Source organism: Muscardinus avellanarius, assembly GCF_963383645.1.
Source record: "Muscardinus avellanarius genome assembly, chromosome: 15".
Lineage (NCBI taxonomy): Eukaryota > Metazoa > Chordata > Mammalia > Rodentia > Gliridae > Muscardinus > Muscardinus avellanarius.
In genome coordinates this window covers 58,582,158-58,592,984 of record NC_137801.1, presented here as the reverse complement: position 1 = coordinate 58,592,984, position 10,827 = coordinate 58,582,158, and positions in this window count along the sequence as shown.

Sequence of the window (10,827 nt, the reverse complement as noted above, 5' to 3'; positions counted from 1 at the left end):
TCATGATTCTGGTTGTTTATAGTCTTGTGGAGGAGACAGGTAAATAGGTCATTAAAATCTAAGTGTGTAAGTTGGTGAGTGCTATGATTGAGGAAAGCACAAGGTACTCTGAAAGTGTCTACAGTAGAATTGGATTTGGCCATCTTTTTTAATCTTAGCAGGGCCTGGTATAGGGGAAAGCTCCCTCAAGAAGCTTTTGGCTAACCTGAGGCCCAGGGTTAGCCAGATGAGGGGTTGGAAGGGAGAAGGAGGCAGGAATAGGAAAGTATATTTTATTTTATTTTATTTTATTTTATTTTATTATGGCACTGGGGATGGAACCCAGGGTCATTCTACCTTCGAGCTATACCCCCTGCCCAATTTTTTTTTCTTTATTTTTGCAACAGGGTCTCACTGAGTTGCAAAGGGCCTCACTAAGTAGCTGAGACTGGCTTGAACTGTGATCCTCCTGTCTCAGCCTCCCGAATGCTGGGATTACAAGTGTGGGCCACCATGCCCGGCTAGGAAAGTGCATTTTAGATTAAATAATGTTGTAAAAAGGCAGAGACTAGAAAGCATTGTATGACCCATGGGACTTAAAGACTTTGTTGTTCAGAGGTGAGACTAAACTGTCTATAAGTACCATCTTATGCACAGTCTCGTTATGTCATCAGGATTTTATCCTTGGTGCAGTGGGGAATCATTAAGGTTTTTCAGAGAGGCAACATGCTTGTCCTTGTTATTTGGAAAAATTTTCTGGCAGGAGTGTGAAGAATAAATTGGAAAGAGAGTAGAGGTAAGAGAACTTTCTGAGTAATTGGTTGAGAGGTGTTGTGGGCATAAACTGATGGTACCATTACAGATGGAGAAACTAGATGGGTTTGTGAAATACATAGCTAGTAACAACAACAGAATTGGTGATTGAACTGCATGTGGTGGTTTTTAGGAAAAAACAGTAGTGAGCTATATGACTAGGCAGATAATATTTACATTCAATGTGATTGAAAGTGTGGAAGAGTCTGAAAGCAAAGAATACAAATTCAGGCTTAGAAGTGGCAACTTGAAGTCCAACAGGAATATTGCAGGGAGTGTGCCAGTAGGAAGCTGGATATATAAGCCAGATCCTCAGGAGACAGTTGAGGACCATTGTCTAGAATACATCAACACGAAGGTGGTAATTGGAGTGAACGAGATATTTGGAAGGAGGGAGTAAAGAGAAGATAGGGGATATAGTACCCTGAGGAACACAACACTTAAGGGATGGACAGGGAAAGAAGAACCAGCAAAAGATAATAGGGAAGCAGCTGCAGAGAGGAGGAAAACAAGGAGAGCATAGCATCATTGAGATGGATGAGATGGAGGGGCACAAGTAACTCAGGAGGCTCCAGGCGGAGGAGAAGCAACCTCGAGTAGGAAACACACTTGGCCCAGGAAATGCAGATGAAGCGCTGTGTGATTTCACATAAGGAAGGATTCTAACTAGGGTTCAGGACTCTTTTATTGAGAAGGTACCATTGGAAAGCACATGAAAGAAGGTACTGATGGCAGGAAATGTATTCTAGGTGAAGGGAATACCCTAGTAAAAGGCAGGTAGTCATGCGGCAAGGAGGGTAACAAGTCATACACCACCCGGTGACCGTTGGGGGTGACAGTGCTGGAGGTAGACTAGAAAGGTGCTCAAGGGAAAGGGTTATGAAGGCCTCGATTGCTGTGGTTAGGCTCTATTCTCTTGGCAATAGGAAGTCCAAGCAGAATTTTAAATAGAGGACTTGTATGATAAGATTAGTTCTTTAATAAATTAAGCTATCCATGGTTTGGGTTGAGGCAGAGAGGAAAGAAGTAGAGAGCCTGAACCAACTTAAACCCCAGAGCGGAGAGGGCAGAAGCTTATTATCAATCACATGTAGCTGGTAGAAGGGACGGGGTGAAGAGGAGGTGTTTCTTTGCAATTTGCTTTACAGTGTTTGTTTTCAAAACCACTTTTGTTAAGCCTGCCTCATTCAGCAGACGACCTCTTTTTAGTCTTCATCAGAAACAAATAAATGAGTCATTAAACTTTGTCTCATTTTTGCCTCTCTCTGTCTCAGAGCAAGAAGCAAGTATTGAGTCTGAGATTTAACCCTGGTGCCAAAGTAATGTCACCTACCACAGTTTTATGGGTGCTGGTGAAAAATATGAGGCTGCTAGGTCAGAGATGAAGGACAGGTTACTACTCAAAGTAGTAGAGTAACTGAAATTGCATCCTTTTTGCTCTGGTCCCCGAAACTCATTTTTTCAGTGTGGCATAAAGAAGGCTAGACGATGCATTCACACTGTAGTGGTTTGCTTTAGGAGCCCAAGTCTTCCGTAACAGGCATAAGCATGCCTGCCTTTTGCTCTGGGGAAACAAATGATATTGGGCAGTAATCATGCTTGCCCTTTGTTCCAGAAGAGACACTCTCTGTTTTCCAAGGCTGACTGCTGTCCTCGGAAAGAGAGTTTAAAATAAAGCAGAAATGTTAAAGACAGAATTGTCCTCCAATATCTCAAAACAACACATATCATTTGTTTGCTTCCATAAATCTCAAAAATGAAAGTTATGTCTTTTATTTTCTGACACTCTTTGATGTTGATGCTATTTTTCTTTTTTTCTTGAAATACGAATTCATTGGTTATGTCTTCTTATTAAAATCTTTAGTCAGCATATATTTTATTGAGTACTTATGTTAATATTAGGGGATATTACAGAGCAGGTTCACATAGCATTCGTGCTAGTCCAGGTACTCAGACAAGTATGCAAAGAAATAATCAAAATAATATAAGAACAAAACTTTAAAAAACTATTTAAGGAGATGGAAAATTTTAACCTCCCTAATTTGATCATTATAGAATGTATGTATATATATATATATATATATATATATATATATCAAATTATCACATTGCTCTCCATCAATTTTAACAATTAAAATAATTTAAAAATAGTAGTAGTCTAAGATGAGCTCCAGTAATGTTGAACACCACAGAGAATGATTCTACAAGGACTGGGATAGAACTATTTTATATGGAGTCACTGGAGAAGACTTAGGAAGAAATGACATTTGCATAGAGATCTGAATCATGAGAAGCAGCCAGCCATGCAAAGACCATAGAGAAGAGATTTCACATAAAAGAACAAAGGCATTGAAGCAGGAGCAAACTTGATATTTATTTTAGGGAAAAAAAAGCCCATTTTCTGAAGGGTGGTGATCTAAGGGGGAAGATGATGAAGGGTGAATTTAAAGAGGTAGATTTGACAAAAATTTGAATTTTACTGTTATATCTTTAAACGTTGTTACTCCATTGCATATTTCCTCTTAATTTATAAATATCCTAGGATCCTTCCAATTTCTAAATCACTTTCTAAACAGATACCTCTATTTCCTTTTCTTTTCCAAATGCTTCAAAATGGAAGAATGAAGAGATAAATTCTCAACATTATTTGACAACAAGAAATGGTGCCCTCAGAGAGTGTGAGGCATTCCTGAGAGACTGAAGCAGAAGACTAGAAAACAATAACCCAAAATGGCACACAAGAGAAAATAACTGTGCTTGAGTGCAGAACTTCAAAGTTTTCAAGTTCTTGGTTGTAGGAAGTAATATTTAAAAGTCTGTGTCTTAGAAAGATGGGTTGCTATGTCTTTCTCTCCAGTTCTTCTTCTCTTAAAGCTTGTATGCACCACTCTCTCTCTTACACACATACCTACACCATGCGCACACACATGTGCAATAGCAAGATATATTTTCATTTTCCAAAAATTCCCTTTTTTTGAAATTCAAAAGCCACACAAAACTAAGGTGAGCCTCCTCTCTGGGAAGGCTTCCAGTGTGGCTGCTCTGACTTGAAGAAAGCGCAGAACCTGAAGTAACTTGGGACTTCCCTGCGTTATAGGTGTAGACCAAAGACAGAATGAAAAGGAAAGGCAACCCTGCCCAGGAGGAAAATATATGAAAGTACAGAGTAAAACTCCACTTGGCTTGCCAGCTGGAGCCCCCTCCCCTCGCTTGCCTTTCTGGGCTAGCCCACACATTGCAGTGTGGCTGTGGCCACATACATACCAGCAGTCAGTCCTTCTGCACAGGAAAGAGACCAGATGGAGGAAACAGAGCTCTATGCCTACAGGGAAAACCTGGGCCAGCTATGTGTACTCATCAACTTAGATCTTCATTTATAAATATGAATGGATAGCCCAGGATCATCAGACACTTAGAACCAGTTGGGAAAAGAAGAGCCAAGAGGAACAGACAACTGATTTGGATGAAATATTTAATTCAAAGAACAGAAGAGCACATAAAATATATTCTAAATAATAACATTTGCGAGGTTCCAGAAGACAACGGAATAATAGATCCCTCTCCAAATGAAGCAATGAGAGAAAAATATCCTTGAAATGAAAAATATGTAAAAATATGAAATCAAAGGCTGAGACAGGAGGAGTTCAGGTTTGAGACCAGCCTCAGCAACTTGGTGACACTCTGTTTAAAAAATAATAAAATAGGGCTGGGGATATAGCTCAGAGATAGAAAGCCCCTGGGTTCAATCCCCAGTACCACAAAAAAGGAAAAGAAAAACATAAAATAATGCTAAATTGTGTATGAGTGGAGAGAGAGAAAAAATACTGATTAAAATAACAGTCTGGAAGATAAAATCAAAGAAATACTTATAGAGTTAGAGCTAAAAGACAAAGTATGAGAGGAAGGAGATTGAGACATGGAAGGTCAAGTCCAGTCAATGCAGCACAACTAGAAAATGAAAACTAATGGAGGCCTCCTCATATCTAACATTGATTATTGGAATGGGGCCCCTGGACCTTGTTTCAACGAGAACATCTCTACTATCTCTACTTTTACAAATTTTACATGGTGGTGTGTGTGTGTGTGTGTGTGTGTGTGTGTGTGTGTGTGAAGTATATGTTTATAACCCCCACAGTTTCTGTGCATCACATGTGTGAGGTGGCTTAGACGCTTCTGGCTCAAGACCTCTTCATGAGTTGCAGACATCCTAAGGCTTGCCTGAATCTGGCAGATTTTTGTGCAAGGTGATTCACTCCCATAGCTGTTAAGAGTGTGCTGGTTGCCAACCAGAGGCCAGTGTCCCCTTCTCTTCTCTCCACATTGACATCTCCACAGGCAGTTTGAGTGCCTTTATAGTAAAGTGACTCTTACTCTGGCCTGGTATGACAAGCATCTGCGAAGGAAGGTTCAAACCTCGCAGAGGGCTGTAGCAACCCATCTGTTAGAACTTTTTAAAAAATTGTTTAAAACACCCTACAATGAAAGAAGCATGTGGTGGCAAAATGAAGGGCTCTGCAATTAAATTGGGTTAAAAGTACAGACCCACCAGCTTTCTACTTTATAAAATAAGGAGTTAACACCTCATATAGTTGTTGTAGAATCTGAATGAGAACATTGATAGAAAAGCACTCAGCACACAGTAGGTAGGTACTATATAATTAGCTAAGAAGAGAAATTTTTTCTGGATCAGACAAAATGAATTTAGAGATTATCCAAACTTTTTGAGTTTAGAAACAAGTAAGTGCCATTTCTAAAGGCAAATTGTACATTTTTCTTTATTAGCACAATCAGTGATTTTGATTATAGACGGGTAAATAACATTGTAGATGGTAATGCAAATGTTATTTTCAGGATTTAATCAGTTCTTTGTACAGTATTAAACTTTCCTTCAGGATATTTAAGGAAAAGTATTTTTGAGTATGCTACAAATTGAACAATTTGCACTAAAGTCACATTATAAAATTTATACTTTAAATAACTAAATTGGCTGGACATGGTGGCGTACACTTGTAATCCCCGCGCTTGGGAGGCGGAGACAGGAGGATCCGCGCAGGTTTGAAGTCAGCTGTGCTGGGTTAAGAGACCCTGTTTCCAAATAAAAGATATAAGAATAGGTCTGGGAGTGTAGCCCAGAGGTAGAAGGGCTTCCAGGAACCCCAGTACCACCAAAATGAATAAATAAATAAATAAATAAATATTAAAAAATAAATTATGTCCAAACATTAGTTTTTAAAATTAGGTACTTTACATAAGTGAAAATTAGAGTGTTCATCAAAAGAGGATGTAGTTTACCAGTGCTTGTACCAAATCCATGATGCACTCATATAAAGCTAAACATTTAAAAAATTGTAGCTAAATGTGTCATCTACCTTTTTTCACTAGAAAATAACTGACATATAACATTAGTACCTCCTGAAAAAATAGTAAACCCTGCTTTGAATACTTAGGTGCCTTCTCATTGGCTGGTGCTATCACTGACAAATCCTGAACTGTGCTATTTACAGACACTCAGCTGCAGCCTGAATAGGCACCAAAATCAATTTCTGATGCTGTCCTCTTTACAGCCTTGGCCCTGGCTTATTCCTCTTGAAAGGAGGTGATGGGAAGGGAGGTTGCAAATGCAGGATGATAAGAATAATTGATCATGTCTGTTACATCTTAAAATAAGCCTACTCTCTGTCTTGAGACTCCTCTAGACTACTCGATCCCCATTTATATATTCAACCAGAGGGTTGGATTCTAAACTCATATCTTTGTTCTAGATCTCACTCTCGAGCTCCATATCTGTATTTAGGTGTTTACTATCTAAAGCTATGTTAGTCTGACAGTCTACAGAATATACATATCCTAAATAATAAGTGATAACTCTGGGCAGCTAAGCAGTTTTGCACATGTTTTTAAATGCCAGGTGACATCATGTGATGCTACAAAGCCAAAATCCTGGTTGTACTTCCTGTAGTAAATACTCTTTCATGGAAAGCACCTGTCAAAGTAACACGATTAGCTCTATCAGTGGTGCAACCTGTGAGGTTAAATCCACCATCAATTTGAAGGAGAATAAAGGATGCTCACCAAGACATTAAAGGTATTAGCACAGGGAGGGCAAAGCACCTGGGATGAGGCATTCACTCAGTTTTCACTGGTATTTCCACCTACAAATGTGTTCTGAATAAACTTGGTAGGAGGTGGGCAACTTTTTCTTTAAATCCAAATATCATTCTTATATAGTATAAAAAGTCAGAGTTCTACAATACCCACAACTAACAAGAGCATTCATTGTCACCAGCACTCTCCAGAGCTAAACACTTTAAATTCTTTCGTTATTTCTTCCAAAATTTACCACTATATTTGTAGACAACAGACTTGTGGGTTTATAAGAGAAAAGCATAACATTTAATCAAAATTTTATGTGATGCAGAAGTCTTCAAAAATGAAAACCCAAAGACCGAGGGAAAACTGTTTGTTCTATGCTTAGGTTTGATGAAGAATGGACTGCCATGTAGAAGTATGATCAGACTAAGTATACCATAACGAAGACTGAGGTGGGGAACCAGGGAGATTTGTGTATTCAGATTTTTCTTGGGTTCTCTGTGCAGCATTCCTTCCTCCTCAGTATGGGGCAGAATCCCTCTGGAATGAGAGTCTTCAAGGGAGGAGGGAGAGTGACCTTCTAAGTTTTATGGCTGTCTTTGGGGAAGAGGAGTTTTAGTTTCTATGACTTGTCTTGGGAAGAGGAATTCTGGTTTTTATGATTTGCTTCAGGAAAGTAAGAGGGGTAAGAGGTAAGAGGGCAGGAGAAGCCATTCTTCTGTGCTCTTCTAATCTCCTGTAGTTCACAGTACCCAGCATGCCCAAGCATCCTCCTCTGGCAGCCATGATCTGAGCCCTGACAGCCCTGCCTGGGCTCATTCCCTCCCCTACACACTTCCTTTTTCCCTTCCAACACCACATTTTTGGTTAATCAATATTGTATGTTTTTCACTTTACTAGCTATATATTTAAGGTAAAGCTTATGTAATCATGTCACATATTATAACATTTTTCTTCTTTTACAACTTTATTTTCTGTGCAGTTAATAATTGTCTTATTTTTAGCCGGGCGTGGTGGCGCACGCTTGTAATCCCAGCATTTGGGAGGCTGAGACCGGAGTATCGTGGTTCACGGACAGCTTCATCCACATAGTGAGACCCTCTGCAACTTAGTGAGACCCTGTTTCAAAATAAAGTTTTAAAAATAATAGGGCAGGGAGTGTAGCTCAGAGGTCAAATGCTCCTGGGTTCCATCCTTAGACCTTCACACACACACAAAAAAAGTCTTACTTTTATTTTCTTTCTGCTTATTTAATTATTGTGGTATAGGGAATTGAACCCAGGGGCATTGTACTTCTGACCTATATCCCACAAACCTGTTTTATTTCATTTTATTTTTTTGAAATAAGGTTTCACTAAGTTGCCTCGGCTGGCCTTGAACCTGAGATCCTTTAGTCTCAGCCTCCCAAGTACTGGGATTACAGGTTTGTGCCACTGCACTCAGCTTTATTTACTTTTTCCACTTCCCCAGCAGAAATATCTTCAGTTCATATGTATCAGGTGATCTGTTGCTCTGTCAGTTTAACTTTTCTCATAGTTAGCCTTGCTGGAGTGCTCTGCCCTTTTCCTTAAGTCTAAATTTACTGTTGTCTGCATGAGACACAGATACCCTTTTGAGATTTCTTTTTATCATTATTCTGGAAAATCTCTTTTTCTTTGCTCTTTTATTTTTTGGCTCTTATATCATCATCTTTTTTGGTTTATTTCATTCTTTGGTGGGACACATTTTTCAGTAACTTCCCCCAAATAATACATAATAGTTAAATTTCCAGACTTCTTTTAATGTTTGTCTCTACCTCATACTCAAAAAGTTTGGCTAGTTATACAACTATAGGTAGGAAATAATTTTCCTTCAGAAAGTTAAAGTATAACTTTCTTGTATTTGAACTTTCAATGTTACTGTTGAAAGGTCTGTCTGATGCGTTATGCCTTGATCCAGTTTTTGTGATTTGCTAATTTTTTCTTTCCTTCTCTGGAACCTTTTATGATATTTTATTTATTTCCAGGGTTTTGAGATTTTATAATGTGCAGCTTTTTATAATTTATTGTATAGAGTATTTAGTGATTTCTTTCAACCTGAAAGGTCATTTCCTTCCTTCCTTCCTTCCTTCCTGTACTGGGGATTGAACCCAGGGGCATTCTGCCTCTGGGCTACATTCAAAAAAAATTTTTTTATTGGTGTATTATATTCATACATCATATTGGGGTAAAAAACTTGTGTGTACATACATGTACACATCATTGATTTAACCCCTACCCAATTCCCACCCCATTCCCTACCCATCCCTCCTTCCCTTGCTTGGCTTAGTGGTTGGCTTCGATATGTTTAAGTACATAGTGTGTTTTAGAGATTTTCCTCTTCCCCCCTCCTTTCTCCTCCTTTAGGTTGTCTTGTTTGCTCCTCTATAGGATTTCCTTTTTCATCTAGAGTTCCTCCTATGACCCATTTCTCCCTAACTCTCACATATTAGGGAAAGCATTTGATTTCTTATTTTTTGTGACTGACTAATCACACTTAGCATAATGTCCTCCAGTTCCATGCATTTCCCTGAAAATGATGTAATTGAGTTATTTTAATGGCTGAGTAAAATTCCATTGTGTACATATCCCACAGTTTTGTAATCCATTCATCTGTTGATGGACATCTTGGCTGGTTCCATAGTTTGGCTATGGTGAATTGTGCAGCTATGAACATAGATACACGTGCATTAGTTTGGTAGTTTGGTCTCCTATCTTTTGGGTAGATACCCAGAAGTGGTATTGCTGGAAACAAATGGTAGATTTGTTACCATTTTTCTGAGGATTCTCCATACTGTTTTCCAAAGTGGTTGCACTAATTTGCAATCCCACCAACAATGTCTTTTAATGTTGGAGAGTTCCCACTTCTCCAATCCTCACCAGCATCTGTTATTGTTTGTGTTTTGAATGATTGCCATTCTAGTTGGAGTTAGGTGAAATCTCAGGGTAGTTTTGATTTGCATCTCTCTGATTGCCAGTGATGTTGAGCATTTTTTCATGCATTTATTGGACATTTGAATTTCTTCTTTTGTGAAGTGTCTGTTTAGTTCATTTGCCCATTTTGTTATTGGATACTTTGTTTTCTTAGTGTTGAGTTTCTTGAGTTCTCTGTATATTCTAGATATTAGTCCTCTATCAGAGGTGTAGGTGGCAAAAATCTTCTCCCATTCTGTTGGCTCTCGATTGAGGTTCTTGATAGTTTCCTTTGCTGAACAGAAGCTCTTCAGTTTCATGCAATCCCACGTATTGATTTGCCTTTTAATTTGTTGTGCCTTTGGGGTCTTGTTGAGAAAATGTTTATCTGTGTCTATGTGTTGCAGTGTTTGACTTATGCCCTCTTCCAAGAGCTTCAAGGTCTCTGGTTTGATTTCCAAGTCTTTGATCTATTTTGAATTGACTTTTGTACAGGGTGAGAGAGTGGGATTAATTTCCAAAATTCTACATATGGTTAACCAGTTTTGCCAACACCATTTGTTGAAGAGGCTATCTTTTTTTCCAGTGTATGTTTTTGGCCCCTTTGTCAAAAATCAATTGGCTGAAAGTGTGTGGACTTGTTTCTGGGTCTTCTATTCTGCTTCATTGGTCTATGTATCTGTTTTTGTGCCAGTACCATGCTGTTTTTATTACAATGGCTTTGTAGTAGAGTTTAAAGTCAGGTATTGTGATTCCTCCTGCATGGTTTTTGTTGCTGAGAACTACCTTTGCTATTCTGGGCTTTTTGTTATTCCAGATAAATTTAAGGACTTATTTTTTTATGTATGTGAGGAATGATCTTGGTAGTTTAATGGGCATTGCGTTAAATCTGTAGATCACCTTTGGGAGGGTGGCCATTTTAATGATATTTATTCTGCCAATCCATGAAATGGAAAATCTTTCCATCTTCTAAGATCTTCTTCGATTTCTTTTTTCAATGTTTTATAATTTTTTT